This window comes from Vanellus vanellus (genome assembly GCF_965231255.1).
Source record: "Vanellus vanellus genome assembly, chromosome: 2".
In the NCBI taxonomy this organism is placed as follows: Eukaryota; Metazoa; Chordata; class Aves; order Charadriiformes; family Charadriidae; genus Vanellus; species Vanellus vanellus.
The window spans coordinates 145325677-145345719 of record NC_138906.1 but is presented as its reverse complement, the minus strand read 5'-3'; the positions used below and the strand labels follow the sequence as shown (position 1 = coordinate 145345719).

Here is a 20043-nt window from a genome sequence, read left to right as displayed (position 1 = left end):
GTCAGCAATGCAACCTCACGGGCAAAGACCAACAGCCTGGTGGGCTGCATTAGGAAGAGTGTTGCAGGCAGGTCAAGGGAGGTGATCCTTCCCCTCTGCTCTGCACTGGTGAGGCCACACCTGGAGTACTTGTCCATTTCTGGGCTCCCCAGTAAAAGAGAGACATGGATACACTGAATAGAGTCCAATAAAGGGCCACAAAGATGATTAAGGGACTGGAGTATGTCTCCCACGAGGAGAGGCTGAGAGAGCTGGGACTGTTCAGCCTGGAGAAGAAATTATTTAGGAGGGATTTCATCAATTGGTTTAAATACCTGATGGGAAGAATGAAGACAGACCCAGGCCTTTTCAGAGGTGCCAACAGAGCAAGAGGCAATGGGCACAAATTGAAACACATGAAATTCCATCTAAACACAAGTATGCACTTTTTTACTGTGAGGGTGGTCAAACACTGGAATGGGTTGCCCAGGGAGGCTGAGAAGTGTCCAAATGGGGAAATGTTCAAAACCTGACCAGGCGTGGGCCTGGACAACCTGCTGCAGCTGACCCTGCATAAACAGGGCATTTGGACTAGATAAGCTCAAAAGATGTCTTCCAACCTAAATCTGTGATTCAGAATATGAAAGGAAGCCATAAACACAAGCTGAAAGGAATAAAAAAAATCAAGGGCGAAAGGTCTTAGGTACGCAGAAGAATAAGACAAATTACAGGCAAGAAATAAGTCTTTTCCAGCTCCAATGAACAGTATAAGAGAATGAAATGTACAGCACAATGCTACACTAGTAGCGCAGACAGTGTATAAAGAAGATATGTTTAATAGTAGCTAAGCAGCTACTTTAAGGATGATTCCACCTAGTGTCTGATCCATTTGTCCATAGCTAACTACTGTCTTTGATACTACAGGGCAAGATCATTTGCATCTTCACCTTTTATGGTGCCCTTATATAAAAGAGCTTTAGCACATACAGCCTGTAACCAGGCTAACGGGTGTTACCACCATTAAAATCATTACAATACAAATTACTTAAATGTAACAGATGGAAAAGAATGAAAGAGGATAAAAAAAAATTTCAGATGAGAACACTGTCTACAGCAATCAGATAACTGAAAGAGGAGAGAGGGAACAGAAATAGGATAAACAAAGCGAGAACAATGCTGCTTCTCCAGTGTGGCAAAGTTCTCCCAAAATCCCAGTTGAAAATACAGACAAAAGGATACAGAGAGTTTGCAGGAATCATGGTTATGGGAAATGAGGAAAGAAAACAATAAATTGAGGATATTAACCATTTAATTACTAGAGATCTGCTAAATCTGCAAAGTATCTATCAGTTTCCTAACCATGTACCATTTGATTTTCCTCCAAGGAATGTAGGAAACCTTGAAATCACACAGTGGTTTTGATAACATTAGAATAGACTGAAAAGCCCCAGGGTAACAAACTCACTTGCTGCAGAGTGATGTCTGATACATTTAATAGTATCTGAAAGAAAGTTTGTTGTGACAGCTGTGGAGTAGAATGGCTGGAAGGCTAGGTGGACTTGCAAAATGAGTAGGAGATTTCTGCCTAAAAATAAAGTCACAGAGTTCTTCCATCACTTAGAAAGATAAAGGCGGGTAGGGGAAGGGAAACTTTATGATCTTGAAGAGTGAAGCAGAAAAGCAGACATTCCCTAAAGATTACTTTTTCAGAATTGTCAAGATTCCTCATCTGGGAGAATGCTTATCAGTTAGAAAATCTTGGCTTTGGGAACACTGACAGTCAAAGTTATCATTTAAATTACTAAGTCCTTAAAATTAGGTTTTTTACATCTATTTCTAAGGAAATGAAGAGTACAACACAGTGTGGATACAAGACTTTGAATACAATATTAAATCTTAGTACTTGGACCAAAAAGTCTAAAACTCCAGTGGAAACACAAAATCATGAGCTGTTTCACCTTTACCAACTTCAGAAAAAAACTATCTTTATTTGCTACAACTGAAGATATGTCCTAAAATCCTTGAAAAGATAAGTATGACCTAATAGTGTATGACCATATATGCCCAGGTAGTGATACTGACTTATGTCAAATAGGAAGTGAAATGTTTAAAGAAGGCTAAGGATTAAAACAGAGACAGTCCAAATGTGCCCAGAGACATTGCAGTCATAGCTCCCCATTTGGTAAAAGAAAAAGCTCATAGTCTATTTATATTCTGTATCGTGGAAATACTATAGCTTAACATAGGAAGGAAGCAGTAAAAGGAACCACACTTAACTCTTTCTTCACCTGCAAGCCTCAGAATAGTAACAAGCTACCTTGATAATCTTATTCAGTAGCTGCTGCTAAAACGGATGGCAGTAATCCTGAAGAATCACACCGTAATCCATGTACAGAGTACTGTAACAGTGAAGCTACAGAAATTATGTCTGCTACTTCCCTAAAAAGCAGTGACAGCCAAGACAAAAATTAAGTTAAAAAAAAAAAAGACAGTACCACCAAACAATGCCTAGGCCATGAAGCAGTTGATATTATTCCTAATGAGCACTAAAAATACAAACAGTTCTCAAAAGGGAGTACATTATCTTTTCAGACGCTAAAGACAGGAATTCAGTGGGATTTTTAGATGAGAACAGAATAGAACAGAAATATTCAATGAAAGAAAGGCAGTTAGGAAACAATGACACCGAAATACACAATGATGTTCATATTACAATGAAAGCCAAAGTACATAGCTAAAGCCAGCTGATGGCGTTGAAAGACAACTGGGGGGCAGGGCAAGAGAGATTATTTTGGGCAATGAAATCAAAACAGAACAGAATAGGGCTGCAATTATATTATCTGGTATTTTGATGCTCAACTTTGGTGACACTTCCTTCAAGTCCATAACTATTGCTGTAGTCTAAAAAACAAGACAGGTTGCCTTCAGACATAGAAAAACTGGCTTACGAAAAAAAAAATATATTCACACACACCCATTCTGAGACAAAACGTTAGTGGCCTCTTACTAATTTAAGGAGACTTTCTTCATTGTAAAGACCCTTGGGATAGCCACACATCTTGTATCTCAATGAAATTCATATAGAATTGAGATACAAACTCTTCAGAACCGCATATTGCTCTTTCAGCCTTTTCTACAGGAGAAAAGCACCTTCCTTTTACTGAGGCAATATAACCACAGAAATCTTCTCCTACAACCACTTCTGTATTTTCTCATATAAGGAGATGTATTAGGCTATGGAAAAGAATGAAGTGCCCAAGACAGAGAAACAAGAGGCCCCAAATTAAGGGGCACCAAAGACAAGAATTGCCAGTAATGTCCCATAATAAAACATCTATCACCCGAAATTTTAAACCAAGTTTCTTTTTGAAAATACATTTAACAAGACATCTTATACCCTGCACTTACAGTTAAATTATTCCCAAATATTTACTTTCTGAGTTTTTACTGAAAGTCTAGCAGATTGCATCCACCCAAAGGATGAAGCCTGTGTTCACACCAGGATAAAGCCTCAAACAGAAGGTATGAGCTATGAGCAAATGATCAATCCATATCTCTGGATAGCAAAAGCTGCTAAAGTTGATGGATGGACACTGTAACAGGAGCAAACCAAGTTTCATTAACAACAGTCAGTGCATGGCTGTCACTGTCGCAAGTTGGTCTGCCACCTCTACGAAAGCTGAAAGCCATCAAAATGCCAAGTATCTGGCACTCACAGGCACTTCTTGGTGCTCCTCCAAGCAGCGTTCCAGCAGAAGGCCGTTCGGTCTTCCAGAACACAAGTAGGCTTTATGCTGCTCCAGAATTTGGCCAGAAAATACAAATACTTTGTCTCCTTCCAGCAATTAAATCTCAGTTTTAAAGGCAACTATGCACTACTAAGGGTTGGGATATTTGCCAAAATGAACCACCAAAATAAGTAACCTTAGTTATAATTATGTAATGAAGTGCAAGAGGACAAGTTTTCTGATGAAGTGACCTGTCTAGCCTTAACAAAAATTACACCAGATGATAATCTCGCCTACATATATCATATAACACTCTAGAATTCTAAACTCCTAGGTTAAATTCTTAGCATTTCCATACATGACAAGACACACTGCTACAAAGCACTTTTTGCTTTGTACACAGAACAAAATTCTTCATTTTAAGTCAAGTTCAGAGAAAAGTTGTGCACATTATTATATGCTTCAAAGACCAAAAAAAGGCAAGACCAACATTTTCAAAAGTATCCAACCATTTTAGCTATTTTACTCCATACACCTGTAATCTCATTTTACAGACTATAAGCGGTACAATTCCAAATTCCATCAACAATTATTCAGCATTGCTGAATCCGATGAAATATTTAAGAATGTTAATATATCAAATGTCCAGATTAAAATAACTGTAACTTTTCTGAACATCTTTTTTATTTGTTAGTTTTTTTTCATACAGTCTTTCTCTACAGTCACAAGAGAAGGTATGTTCCTCATACTGCTATAGTATCAACATTCAAGTGGTTTTGTGAAGCTGAGAAATCTGGCGAACATATCGCTAGACTTCTTAAGAAAACTGATGTTCTAGTCTTGTGCCTCCTTACTGTAAGATACTGTAAGATATGCCCACCGAGCCTTCCCCTTCCAGAGCAACAAAGGATGATTTTGTAAATACAACTACATGAAAAAGGCACAGCGTCAAGTATTTCTCATTACAATTGACAGAAAAATTATTTTTAGGATACACACATTTCTTTAGTTACATTAAGGGTGGGAAAAGATATTAATTTCAATGAGATGTGTTATGAAGTATGCCATTTATGATATCATCATTTTCACTAGGGCATAATACTGGTACTCAAATATCATACTGTAATCCAAAATGTCAACATCAGAAATAAATTGCTGCAGCTCAGTGGCAATGTAAAATTGGGACTACCATCCCACCACACTGCAATGTACAAACAAAAGCAAGATTAAAAAGTTTAAATGTAAAGAACCAAGGCAAAGAACAGACTGTAAACAAAATAAATACACTTTACTTAAAGAGCTTGATAGCAAACTGGGGTTTAGCCAATTTAGAGTAATAAATTAGCAAAACCAGACCTCTTTCTGACGTTGGGGAAAGCTCCAACACCATTTCTTCATGAAAGCTACTCCCCAGTGCAGCATACATTTGATTATGGAGCGCTACAGCTACCATGCATAAGGTGGTTCTGATTTTGCATTTAACTTCCAATTACTTTTTGCTGCCATTTAAGAGACAAAAAATTATTAGATGATTTTGCTACCACAGGACAAAAGAAGTTAGTTATGACAGAAGACATCTATCAGTATTAATAACTTTTTTTTATTTCAAGTGGCATTCAACAGTCCCAGTTAAGATCATGGTCCACAGTGCTACTCACTGCAGAGATACACTGAGACAAGCGTGCCACTACAGACAGACAAAATGGATGAACAACAGGAAGAGGAGGGACCCAGAAGTGACATCTCCAAGTGAGTCAGTTGCCACATGAAAGACATTTCAATTAGCATGACCAATGACCACTCAGCCCCTTTCTCCTGAAACTACCACGAGGATCCAATCAAAAGCTTGCTGCGGTGAAACAAATGGTTGTATTATAAAAAGTTAACTGGAAATCAAAGTGGAAAACAAACAAACAAAAAAACCCACCACCAACCAACAACACAAAGAACACACCACAAAATAACACATTAATTATGTAGAGAGGACAGTGACAAATGCTGACACCAGTGAGCCTGGGTAAAACAATTCATATTTTCCTGAGCCATGCAATTCTACTTCCAAAAGTGAATTTCTAAAGATGCATTTGTTTTTTTTTTTTGTTTTTTTTTTTTGTTTTTTTTTTTTTTAATACAGGATAGCAAAATAGTTCTAAATGTAAACAATTACTGTATCTGGTATGCTGATAATAAATATCTGAAAATGCTTAGTCTCAATTTATTTTTGTTCACACACTAACACACCTGCCATGTTTCTGTCCAAAATTCTCATGCAGTGACTCCAGAGATCCATCATGCAGGTGACCTGGGAGATAGCTTACACTGAGCTGCAGCAGGTTAGCAAACTTTAGATACAGTTTAGGAAATCGACAATTTTCTGCACAGACAAAATTTGAGCATGCAAAAATATGTACAAGGAAGCCCAGATGTATACATTTTTCATGTGAAAGCACCTCAGTGCAAAATTTAAAGTCCATTTTTAATATTTGGTTTGCAAACATATACCTTGCTACTACCAGCTACAGTATCTTACAGGTCTTTTATTTCTTAAGGGGAAAGAGAGGTGCACACTGCTCAGAATCAAAGAATAACTGACACCTGAATGAATACCAACTTCTTAGTACCTTTTGATGAATTACCATTCTAAGCAGATGGCAGAAAAAGAAGAAACACCTCTCTGTAGCAGCCAAAAAGTGTCAGCATAAACCTTGGTGGATGTTCAATGTGGAATCAAGACTCTAAAGCACCTTTCAGAGGACTGTTTTTTTCTCAGTGTCAGTATCATAGAAGTATCACCAGGAAAAGTAGCTGTATTAGCAATTTGTATGTTCAAATCCCATTTATATGCTCAAATTAAAATATTTAATTGAGTGCAGTAGCATTGGACTAAAGGTCTCACATATTATAAACATTTTCTATTTAGTAAGATCCTTACATAGTGAATTATCTATAAAGCTAAATATGCCTACAGTATAGTTTTCAGGTTTAGGAGTATTAGCCATGGCCCTTGATCAGCATTTTTCAAAAGAGCTGAAGCCAACAGTTTCCATTTTAGATAATATTGTTAATACAGATAACTGTCCAAGCAAAAATAAATGCCTTATTCTTGCATTGCTATACTTTCAGAAATACCATAGAACATATATGGACAAATACCAACAACAGCTTCAGAATAAATGAAAGAAGTACCACTGCTAAAACATATTCAGGAGCTACACTGGAGACAGCTTTCCAAAATGGCAAAAAATATTTGTGAGAAGAAAGGTAGTTTAATGAACTATGAAACTCCCTTTTCTCAACACAACTATTGTTTGAATCTCATGGTATTGGAAGAAAAAATGGATATCCGTCCTAGAAAATCCTCACAGGTCCTTTGTTCTAGCTGCCAAACTATCTGTTGTACAGTTTGTTTGATCCAGATGCTTAATAGGGTGTTGAATGTGACAATACAAAAGCTGATACTGTATTTAAGCGTCATGTCAGGAGAAGATACCAACTTTGGCAAACATAAGCTGACTAGGTATAGATATATGTCATTTTCTGGCACACATTGTACCACATCTGGCACACATTTTACAGCATCTGAAACATTATTAGAGACAGAATGTGATCAACCATCTCTCTGCAAATATTATGTTAAGACATATCCCTGTATTTGCACTAACATGATTCCGACACTGCACCTGACCAATAAGATTAAGTTATGCCAAGAGAGCACAGGAGCAAACAAAACAGCCAAAAGTTTCCTCCTAGGTCTTAAACACTTCTGCACAGTTCAGATAGATAGCATAAGTGTCATGGTTTAAACCGAATTGACCACATGGGGCACCTCAGATGGGACCAACAGATGCTCCCCCCCACTTCTCTTCAAAGAGACAGGCAGAGAAGGGGAAAAGAGACTTATGAGTTTAGAAGGAACTAAACTACTTTAATGAAATATTGATAACAAAATAAAACGAAAATAATGAAATATATATACAAAACCATATCAAGCTCCCAGGACGACAATCACATCACCAGCTGGCACTGGGGAAGTCCCAGACTGGACTGAGTGATGGATGGGAACAGGATTCCGGATCTGCATTCAGGATTGGGAACAAAGGCAGATGAACAGACAGCGTCCTCCTCAGGCGTCGGCCATTGAAGAAAAAGAGCTGACCCTTTGATCCCTCAGCTTTTATACTGAGCATGAGGCAGACAGCATGGAATACCCTGTTCGTCAGTTTTGGGTCACCTGTCCTGTCCACTGCTCCCCGCAGGTGTGACCCCCTTATGCTTTTCTGCTTCTGACCCTCCAACGGGGCATGTAACAAAGTTAGCTGCCCTTGGATGTTACAGCAATAAGTGTAAGTGAGAGCATCTCTGCATACCATGCCTTGGCATCAACTATAAACATAGGTCTTATCACTCTGAGAACAAACACTGTCTGCAAAATATGCTTTTAATTTCAGTAGTTAGAAGAGGCGCAGCTGAGAAGCAACGTTACTGAACAAAATTGGTCCTGTTTTACCTCAAATCAGGACAATAAGGCAAAGCTGACACATAGCTGTCAGCTCCCAAACACTAGAGAAGTTTTTACACTGGCCATCTGTGAGAAAACCAGCTCACCACTGCTGCCATGAGCACACCAGGCCCAGGTGGGTGACTGCACCTGAACTCAGGAAGCACACAGGAACTTCAACCAAGCAGAGCCCAGAGAGGCCACAGCTCTATTTCCAGACCCTCGTTACTCACCCTGTCCTTCTGCTATTACATGTGACAGCCACGAGCTCCTTCTGCGTCTTCTGGAGGAGTTATGTCTGAAACACAATAAAAAGTGAAGCTATTTAGACATTCTTTAAATTGCTATTTAGACACAGTGTTATCAAACTGGGCAGGGACCCCAGGTATTAAGACACCTCTGGCTTTTATCCTACCTGTTAAATGGCCCTCTGCAAGCACAGCTTTGGGAATGCTGCCTTTAAGTGTTCCTGGTCACAAGACCAATCATTAAGGAGACAAAAGCCTGCAGAATCAACCCACTTAGAGCACTTTACTTTGATTTAGCTATAAATGGTGATTGTCAAAACCACACATTTGCCCTGTCATAATTGCATAAAATTCAGAGGGCTTTATCCACAGCACAAGTAAAGAGACTACTCAACATTTGGGAGTCTGGTATCACTAGTATGAGGAGAAAATAGAGCCTCTGCCTCCTTCAGTGAATCCAGATGCTCCCAAAGTCAGTCTCCTCATGAACTAAAATGCAATTCCAAGGTAAAACGAAACTGGTATTGGAGGATCGCTTACACTCAGTTTTGATTTCATGACATATATCAGCTTGCAAGCAGGGTCAACTGATGAGGTAGAGTTCTCATAAAGTTACAACTACTCCTTCATTCAGAAGCAGCCAAAAAAGCCATCTTTGACTTCCCGATGAAGCACTGCTCCTTTCAGGATGATGGTCTCACCATATGTGCCCACACTTCTATGATTTCTGTATGAGGGTCACTCCTCAGAAAGCTCTTCTTTGAAACCATTTGGAAGCCAGACCAGGACATAAACAGTGCTTTGGGCAACAAATTATATATCAGATCTGCTCCCCGATGACAGTGACTTCCCAGTTACCCATTGGAACAGACCTGATGGCAACGCTAATCCTACACCCCTGACTCCATGTTTGCCAACAAGCCCTACTTGTTGAGTACTTAGATATAAACACCTGGAGAGCAGGCAAGGTCAGCAAGAAGACTACATTTCTTAAGTTTACTATCCTGTTTAATTCCTAGATTAAGGCTTTTTCTACAGGAAAGTTACCTTTTGCTTTCAGATGAGCAGCTGAGCTTGCACCACCACTCACAGTTGCAGCGATGATTGCAGTAACAGCCCAGCTGTTACTTCACCACAGCTGAAAATGTTTTCCAGGAAAAAAACTAGTATTAGCTGACTTTCATCCTTCCTATGCTGCTTGTCTGTAGGGACAGGAGATGCTACACAGCATGTTTCATTGTGATCATTTTCGGAGGCTGCATTAGACAGATGCCTACTGTAGTTATTATTATTTATCCACTGTGCATCTGTTTTTTTATATACAGTTCACATACTGATAAGCTCCCAATAGTTGTTTTTATATGACATTCTTCAAAGGAACTTTCCCATGCTCCCATTCCTGTTTGCATGCTGCTCAACCAGGCTGCGTGTTCTGGATTTTCAGAACAGAGGCATCTGAATACATTTAATTCTAATAACAACGCACTGAGAACAGAAGCAATAGAGAAGTGCCATATCTTCCAGCATTACAACAATGAGGAAAACACAAAGGAAATAAAGCAGCATGTGAAAGAGGAGAAAAAAAAATAGAAAATTTGACTACTAGTCACCCAAAACATAACTGCGCTGACTTTGGTAAAGCCTTGATGCCTGCAGATGCGTGATGGTGGTACTGACAAAAGCGTGGTGGTGTGTAAATGCAATGATGAGTTAGCTGAGAGGGCTGCACCCTAATCACAAGAAAATGGCATTGATTTAAAAAAAAAAAAAAGAACACACCCCCCCCCAAGTATATAAATGTTAGATGTGCTTCATAGACACATATATCATACAGGTTTTAATTGCTGGGTTCGTGTCCTGACTTAACGTCAGGGTCAGCAAAACAGTATTCACTTTGTACATTTTTTTTAATGCTTCTACTTTAAATAAAACTTGCCATATGATCTGGATCGAAGAAACACAGGATATGTCACTATTGAAAATGATAGCTCCTCAAATAAAGCTTAAAACATGCATTGACATCTTTCAGCCTAAAAGCTTAAACCATAAAGCGATTTTCACAAATTTGTTTCACAAATAACATCAGATGGGAGAGTGTGATGTGGGGAAAAAACGTCATTTCTAGCCATGCCAAAACTCGCATACTCAAGAGAGCATGAAGTCTTGTACGCTTATGAACACAAAATAACGCATGCTGTTGTATCAAAAGCCTTATTTTTACTGAAAAATTCTAGGGCCAAAAAATCATTTGAGCAATGAGAGGGCTGCTAGAAGTACCTCTAAGCACTGGGAAATACCTTTTCCTCTGGGGAAAAAGACTTGCAAATAAGTTTTCAGCTCACCTACTGCCAGATGTAAACACAGAAAGATAATCATACTACTATGACCACCTCTTTTTCCAATGAAACAAAACATTCATTGTCCCAGTCAAAATTTAGATATGAGGCTGAAGACACTGTTGTCACCTGCTATGAGTACAGCAAACTTAAGGGATATTTTGACATTCAGCGTAAGCTGTTGTCTCCAAGTTTCTTCCAGTTTGAACACTTTCTCCTCTGTCATCACCAGATTTGCCGGAACAGTCCAAAACCAGACACCTAACAAAAAGCCCTGTATGATCCACCTGTATCAGATATACTGGCTCTGGCTATGTCAGGTCTTTTTAATAATCACAGCTGTACACCAGATAGCACTGCAAAGCAAGATGTATCTGCTGACTTGGGCGGCATCGCTTGCTGGAAACAAGCACATCTGTCCTCATTCAGTTACTCTTTGAAGGGCAGCCATAGAGATATTCCTGCTCACTACCACCCTTTCTGCAAGTTTTTTCTTCAGCTATAAGAGGTAAGTCCAAAATGAAGCACGAATCACAAACCTTAGCTGTAGCAGTAATGTATACTAAAATCAGTGTAGGTGTATTCTACCAGCCTATGGACTAGGCAACAGAAGATTTGGATCAGTTCTGGCTAAAGTCCATCTAGGTCCCAGATACGGTGGCTTTGCTTTCCAAAACGCCATTCACTTGCAACAGAACCTCATCCACGTGGTCAGGCAGCAAGTTGGTTCTGGGAATCAATCCAGTGAAAAACATTTATTCTTTGTTTGCAGAAATTAATCATGAATGTTAGTATCAGCAGGTTACTGCCAAAGAGAAAATGGGGATGTACTACTTGAAGGAAGATTGGACTGCTGCAGTTCTGCAGCCTGAAGAGCAGACAGCTCTCCTGTTTCCACCACCTCTGCTACCTGGGTGAGAACCACTGGCCAAGGGACAGGAGACTGGCTGGGGTGGAAACCTCTGCAGCAGCTGCAGGTAAATTAGACATGGGAAGTAACTCAGAGCCTGTGCAGAATTTTCCAAGCCTATTCCTGAAACTTTTTTGCTTCTGAAAACCCTCTAGAGATTCCTTACGCAAGAACTATTTCAAGACAACCAAACTGAACAAGTAATTAAAGTCAAGTTGACTTTGTTTTTCTTCTAGGGTATCTCACAGTGCATCACCGAGGTAGAAATTGCCAGCTCTGTGTATTTTTCAGCAGCACTGAATACATTACCTGAAATTAGTAATATATTTTTCTGGCTTATCTAGTTGTCATAAGAGAAAATATTAATAGTCCATTGCAGTATATGATCAATCTTAAAGAAATCAGTAACTTACATTTTGCTTCCAAAGCAATAAAGAATTTCATTAAACTAAAACTCCAAAAAGTGTTTTCACAGTCTGCCACAGAAGAGCACTTGTGTTTTGTATGGGAGAACATCACCAGAGAGAGCACTAGAAGGTGAGCCCTGTGATTCAGAACAGTAAAAATCAACAAGATCAGAAATGCTAATCTCAAAGCCTGTGGCAAGCAGAAGGGGAAACCATTACAGATAAATCAAATTTATGCTTTGGTCTTCAAAAGTTACAGATAAAAAAAGTGGATGCTTTCCCGACTGAGCCTACTGCCTCAGATCTCATTTTAAGGCCTCAAAAAAGCACACTTCTTTCTCAAATGTCTATCAGCACATGCATAATATTACATAAGCCCCTTTTGTGGGGCTACTTGAAACACAAAATTACTTTTGACTCCCTCGTCTTATGTAAATTCAGAGTCAAGTGCCTCCTCCAAAAAAAACTAACACAAAAATTAAAGACACGGGATATCAATATACATGCAGCAGATGAAAGCTAGAAAAATTGGGGGAGGGAGGAAGAGTGATCTCATTGCCTTTCACACAGAGTGTTCTGACAGGAAATGTACTATCGCTACATTTGAGTAAAAGATCAGACACCATAACCAGGAACTGGAGAAAAAACAAACAAACAAAAAAACATACATATACTTAAAACCAGAACTTTCGCGCGCATATCAGTACTAAAACAGGCTTCACAAGGGTGACAACAATTCTCAGTTGCACAAGATGGGGGTTCACAAAACAGGTTTGGGCAAATCCTGATCTGGTGCAAACTGCCACTGTTATGCTGAATGCAGGATGGTCAGTGAGGCAAGTTTAAAATAAATCTTAGTTGTTTGTATTTCCTACAATGTAAGAAATATGTGTGATAGATGACCCAAGATTAACATCCTCTCACTACAACAAAGATCATTGATTTAAAATTTATCTTAGCCAATTAAGAATTGAGATAAATTTGACTGGAATTCTTCCTTTCTAGAACAGCATTAGTATCTTTTAAAGTCAGGTTTTAAGATCACAGGTCTTTTACCATACCTCTGATTGCAATGGATAGTAGAGAGAAAGAGTTTTGCCAAAATATATAAACAACTACTTAGAGATATATTTTAATTCATATGTCTGTTCATGAGATACTTCTACTGAAACCCTCTTTGGCAGCAACACCACCAAAGGGCTTTTCACATTTTTCTCTTACACTCACTGTGGAGAAAATTCATCAAACACATCTATGTTAATTAAATGTAAAAGACTCTGAGAAAACATTACTATTATTAATACCAGGACAGAGAAAAAGAATCCAAATGAGCTGGGTGTCCCAATGCTCTCCATTTAAAGAAAAACAAACCATAAATAAATAAATAAACCCTCCCCACCATTGGTCCATTCTCTCTGTCTCAAAAAAAAAAAAAAAGAAAGAAAGAAAGCCTCTTGTAAGATCAAGGCACCAAAAGTATCATTTTTAAAATTACAGGTTAACAAAGTCAACATTTTTTTCAAGCTAACATACAATTTTTTCTTCTATTGTAAAACCAAAACAAAAAAAAGAACAGAGCATTCTCCACAGATTCTGTCAGAAATACTGACTTAATCAAGTAATTGGCATTTAGGAGATTACGAATCAGAGCTAAAAATTCACTATTGCCATTGCAGTGAAAATGTAAGTGACTGGGGGTCAACCAAAGAAAGAACTTACACTTATTTCAGTACTTTGAGATTATTTGAGACATTTGGTAACAAAACCGTGAAAGATTACTGCAATGCAGTTTTTGACAGATAATATTTCCTGTCGAGACAGAACAGAAAGAACTGTAAAGCTTCAAGATTGTAATCGTTTTGTACATTTCTAGGCACAAAGTACTTTTTTAAGCAAAAATATTTCACCCCTGCAGCTGCTATCTCTTAGATGTACTGCCATCCTTCATCTTCGTCCTCCCACAACTGGAAAGGAAGGAAGAAATGACAAGACAAAGTTTTGAATCTTAAACCAAAAAAGTTTTATACACTATAGCAGGACTACATAAAAGAATCCCATATGCATTATGAGTTTGTGCAATTACATCAAAAATATGAGACTGTGTAAGTTGCTTCCTTTCCCAATTTGGCATTAAAAGACATGCAGGCATCTGCAAAACCCTGTTATAAAACAAGTAAGAATGTATATGAGCTTTTACTGACAGATGTCTCCCAACAGGGGTCAACGCCAGGTTGTTCTTCCCCAGCCCAGATTTGCAATCTGTTCTTATCTGATTTAGTATCTTATTGTTCTGCTGTTCAAAAGAATTATATATATTTCAAACACCAAGAAACAAGATTGGGTAAGACAAAAGCTTAGTATGAAGCTCTAAAGCTGCAGTGGCCCTGATCAAAGTTTATCTGCACAGACTTCGTCTGAGAGATTGAAGTTTGGGTAAAGCAAAACTGATTGCAAGGCACAATTGATAGATGCTATCCAAGATAGAGTGGATATGTCTACAGAAATGAGTCAAAAATTACAAGGAAACAAGGGATGTAAGAACTCTCACGGATATGGCTGGCTTTGTAGGGTTTCTCTGGGGAAAGAAGCGTGTGAGCTTTTATTCAAAATAATGATCTAACAGAGGGAGCACCAGACAAGACTGCAAGGTGATTTTTAGGAGTGATAGTAGGTAAGCATGAAAAAGACTTTCAATAAAAGCTTTCATCCTCGCAGAAAAATAACCCGAACAAAATCAAGGCCAACTTTTGTCACCCTAGCTTAAAACTTAAGAATTTCTCAAGATAAAATAGCAAGACACATTCTAGATAGATGTAGATGTAAGCAGTCCTTCCATTCCCATACAGGGAATCTGTTCTACAGTCATACTGAGGATTGTTTTACAAGACGAAACACCCACATGCTCCCCTTTTATCAACAGATTACAACACTCTTACACTCTTTTGATACAAAAGGGTGAGCGGATGTGGAACAATCTCCAGAGACAGTAAAAATGAATCTAATTTTGAACAGAGTGAAAACCACAGACAGGCAAAACTTTGAAAATTAAGGCTTACAAAACAAGAAGCCAGGATTTCAGGTGCTGCATGTGTATGGTCCTCTCTGAGCAGGTATTTTGAGTGCTCATGCAGCACTTGGGAAAGTCAGGTCCCAAAAATTCTGCAGTGTGAAGGAAGAAACAAGTAATCAACAAGCAAACAGATATCCAGTACTGGTAGTTTGAATTTCCTCTTCCATAGTTCTGAGCAGGCTTGTAACTTGTCAGACACAACCACTAGATTCAAGTGTCTCCTCTGTATCTCATGCTTCCTTAGTAAAATCTGATTCAGCTTGCAGAACTTACATTTCTCAGCTTTTTTCATCTCACTTTTCTCTCTCTCATATATATTTTAGTACTTCTATAAAATATGTATATGCATATACACATACACAAAAATGTCTCTCTTCTTATATACTTTTCCCTTTTGCATCAATTTGAAAAAGATAGTCTTTAAAGTCCCGTCAAAACAAGTCTAATGGGTACAAGTTACTAGGATTTCCTACTCAGAAGCACTAAACCACTTTACATGCTGGGACCTCTTCCCTATGAAGCGTGCTGTAAAACATAATTAAATATCTAATGTACCCATCTGGTATTTATGGGTTTTACCTGTTTGCAGTGGCATAGCTTTCAGCCAGTGACTGCTATCAGCTCAGCTGCTTTCAAGATCGCTGGGGAACACCATGCTTCGCCTAACACCGACCACGCGTCCCCCAGGCACGTGCATGACAGCCCACTACAACTTTAGAGTCGGTATTTCATAGAAGCATATAATTGTCTGGGTTGGAAGGGATCTTTAAAATCAAGTCCAACCATCAACCTAACACTGCCAAAACCACCACTAAACAATGTCCCTAAGCACCACGTCTACCCATCTTTTGAATACCCTCATGGATGGTGAGTCCACGACTTCCCTGGGCAACCTGTTCCAATGCTGGACAATCCCTTCTGTGAAGAACTTGTTCCTAATACCTAATCTAAACCTACCCTGGTATAACGTGAGGCCACTTCTTCTTGCCCTATCTCTTGTTACTGGGAGAAGAGGTCGACCCCCCATTTGTTTTTAAATTAAGAGGAATGAGCAGGTAAGCAGGCATTTCTTGTCACGCGATGGCGCATCCATGTTCCTGTAGGACAGACACATCAACCTGGTGTCTGTCCCCCTCCAGAGAAGGGCAGGAGGGCGGGTGCGAGGTAGGCCCGACGCCCCGCTCCCAGGCTGGGGGAGCTCCAGCGCACCGACCCAGGGCACGGCTGGCCCGGCACCACCCGCGGCTGCGGCCCAGTGCCTGACGGCCCCATGTCGGGGGGGACGGCAGCACACGCTGGTAGGGCTCTAAAGGAAGGCCTTGGCGGGAGGAGGAGACAGAGCTGAGGCGCCCCGAGCGCCGGTGATGGCGGCCTGCGTGCCCCTCCTCGCCCCCAGCCTGGCGGCGGAGCCGGAGCCGGGGCCCCCGCAAGAATTGCGGCCCCGGGAGAGCGCTGCGGCCCGGCGGAGCCGCCAGCCCCGCTCCCGCCCAGGCAGGGAAGGCGGGCGAGCGCTCTCCCCGCGCGGGGCCCCCGGCCCGCTGTGAGGAGGAGGAGGAGGAGGAGAAGGAGGAAGAGGATGAGGATGAGGAGGGGAGCAGAGCAAACACGCACCTTCCCCGTGCAGAGCGGGCCGCGGCGGCGCCAGCACGGCCCCCGCCTCCGCCCGGCCGGCTGGGGACGGGGGCGGGGGGAGAAGGAGGAGCCGCCGGGGGGGCGGGTGCCAGTTGCCGGTTGCGCCGAGGCCGCCTGAAGCCGCCTCCGGGCCGGGGTGCGGACCCGGCGCGGCGCTGCGTTGCGTTGCGGGCGAGGCCGAGCGTCCCCCCACCCCTCCCCTTGCCGGCGGGCCGGGCCGTGGCGCCCCGTAGGCCCCTGTGAGGCGGAGGAGGCCTCAAAACTCCCGTCCACGCACCATCAGCGGCCCTCCCTGGGGGAGAAACCCCCTCGGAACCTGGGGGGGTCCGCCAGCTACGCGGGGCTGTGTTCCTTGTAGGGTGGGTGCGTTGGTGGTGCGAGGACGTGGAGCAAGCGGCCAAGGCCCGAGGGGGCGCTCCTGCTGCCTGCGGGGTGGCAGCGGCCTTCTGCCCGGGTACTGCGGGGGATGGCAATGCCCCGTGGCCCCTTGATGGTCTCCAGCCAGCTGAGAGCCGCGGCTGCCTTCACACCGCTGGGAACCTTGCATGGCGGCCTCCTGCACGGGTAACATCGCGCTCGTTTAAAATAAAGACGTGTTTATAAAAACACTTAGGTAAATGAGCGCAATTTCTTCTGTAGATAAGATCTTAGAGTACAAACATGGGCCTTAATCTGCAAACACTTGAATTGAAGCTCTCGATTGGTTCTGTTTAAGGCAACGGGACTACCCAGGTGCTAAGTAAGAGTTTGTAGGATCAAAGCCCCTGGTGCGTTTCCAAAAAGCTGCTCTAGCAGGAAGACAGTGAAGAATTTCCGTCTAATATTAAATGCAGTATTCCAATATTCATGAACTTTCTGCCTAAGTGAGAAGACTGTAATACTAATAGGCTTCATGGGCGCGTACCTTGAGAAGGGATTTGAAATACACGTTATTACAAGGTAACGGCTGTCCCTGCTTACATAACTCCTCCACCCCTTTATTTGAGGTGACTCGTTTGTGGTTTTTTTTTCGCTTGTATTTTTCAGTGTGCAATCTGGGTGGTACATTTTTGCAGCTGGGGCTGTGTCCCCTGCTATACAGGTCACGGAGCATGCTGGTGGGATGCAGCAGTACATTTCTTCTCAAACTGCTGCAGTGGTTAAGAGTCCTGTTCCATTGAGGGTAACAAAATAACTGTTTAAATAAAAATGTTACACAAGTAAATAGCTGTTAGAGATCTGCCTGTCTCTTTCCTGTGTATTCTGTATATTCTTTACATGTTGTGCCCTATAAGCTGTAAGTGTCCATCTGGGACTGTGTCTCTGGAAAGAGATTGTACACAGTGATTAAATGTCACTGTAAATCATGCAAGAAAATATTCCGTCCTCAAAGATTGGCTGTTGCACGCACAACATCTTGAACTTCAGCACCAATGTACAGTTTTCCTTTCTGCTTCCAACGAGAGATAGATCATAGGACAAGTCTGCATGAACAAGCTCATGTAAAACGATTTTGGTTGATTCCTGAGAGTGATTCCTTCTCTCTTCATTTGCTCCCTTTACAATTAACTCACTTCCCCAACCTGGTTTCTCATTAATTTCTCCTGAATTAGCTTCCTTTGTCAATTGTTTCCCAGCCAAGAAGTCAGAAGGATAAGTGATAATAAGCCATCTTGCTTCCCTGTTATCAAATAGTCAGAAGGATGGAGAAATCTTGGCATGGCTGTCATTAGTCCCAGGTCAGAGGGAAAAGAGCACATTGCTCATGCCTTCTGTTGTCCTTGCCTGAGAAGCAATAAGAGCAAGTAAAGAGATGTAACAACAAAACCTAGAACTCCACCCCCAAGCCTCTTCAGCCAGCAACATGCACAAATCTGTTTATGGGTTTGAAACACATCAATACCCACTTAGCCTCAGGAAAGGTATTTCCATCACACCCATCTCTCACATTATTTTCTCATATTTTGCATTATTCACTAAATACATAGTTTTGTTTCTCCTTAGTTTGCAGCTTCCAGACTTTCAGATTACTGTTCTTTCCTCCTCAGGATTGTAATTGTAAATCAGGGAGAGGCTGGAGCTGAAGAGACCTGTCCTCAATTTCCCAGACTCTATAAGCTACTCCACTGGGCAAAATCCCAGCTCCCCCATCCAGAAATCATCCGTGTGATCCATCTTACATACTTTTGAACTCATTAAGACTATTCAGGTGCTTGAAGGTCTTTACAAGATTGCTGTGATTACACTGGTAGAAATAGTGTCAAAGTCAAGAACTTAATATTCAAGAAAGGCATTGGATATAGATGAATGTAAAAAATAATCAGAAATATTGGATTGTATCTTGGTGCTTCAGGGAATAAACCAGTACCTAACTCCTAGAAAGGGGGATGAAATCTAATGTGAGGAGAGATGACAATTCTTACTGCTGGATTTTATTTCACCTTCTATTATACAGTATATGAAGCAACTGGTGGAGTTTGCTGTTAGGCACAGGATACTGCCTGAACAGATCCTGAATCTCTTTTGACAGGACAGTCTCTTGGTACCATGCTTCTCCCTGCATGGAATGGGGATGATGGATAATGCTATTTTGCTGTGCTTTGCTGTTCCAGTCTGTTTAGGCTGCATGGTTTTGGAACTTTATTGAAGTCTCCAAAATGTGACTGTATTAAAATAACAAGAAGAAATCACAAGCATATTCACATACTAATTATTATGCTGGGGGGGAGAAGAAAGTACGAGGTTCCTTTGAAAAGCTGCCAGCACAGGTCCAAACACAAAAGGTGTTTGAAGTAGGAGCATGCTGTACCAGCTGAAGGAATTACCAATATACCAGCTACCCTAGTTTAGAAGCATGTTCTCAATTTTTGTTTTATGGCATTTATTTACTTTACCAAAGCATTTTCCGTTTTTTGTCTCTCAAAAGTCTCCTCTAGGTCCACATTGTATTTCCGTACCACTAGAAGGTGTTTTCTTCTTTTAAAGTTTTTCTTTGTTGCTTTGCACTGTAGGCAGGTAAATATGGACTTCTAATTAATGCAAACTTCAGCTTTTATTTTCTCTTCTTTCTCAGTTAAAGGAGCTGGAAGGAAATATTCCTGTTTCCAAGAAGCGCTGATTTTCAGTTCTTCCTAGGAAGAAGTGCTCAAGCTTGACCCTGCCTTGTACGTCTTTCCATTTATGCAGCCTGGCAGCAAATACACAGTGCGTAGAATGGAGGAAAAGGTGGGGACATTGTGCAAGAAAAACAGCAGGT

General features: G+C 41.0%; 1 protein-coding gene across 1 annotated transcript in view; it reads right to left on the bottom strand.

Moving 5' to 3' along the window:
- Positions 1–16852, bottom strand: part of CPQ (carboxypeptidase Q) — a 167282-nt gene extending 150430 nt beyond the window's left edge. The window contains exons 1-2 of the mRNA XM_082479462.1: positions 16788–16852; positions 8439–8503 (exon numbers count right to left, since the gene is read on the bottom strand). The gene's annotated coding sequence lies outside the window, so the exon portion shown is untranslated. The remainder of the gene's footprint in view (positions 1–8438; positions 8504–16787) is intronic.
- Between the last annotated feature and the right edge of the window lie 3191 nt (positions 16853–20043).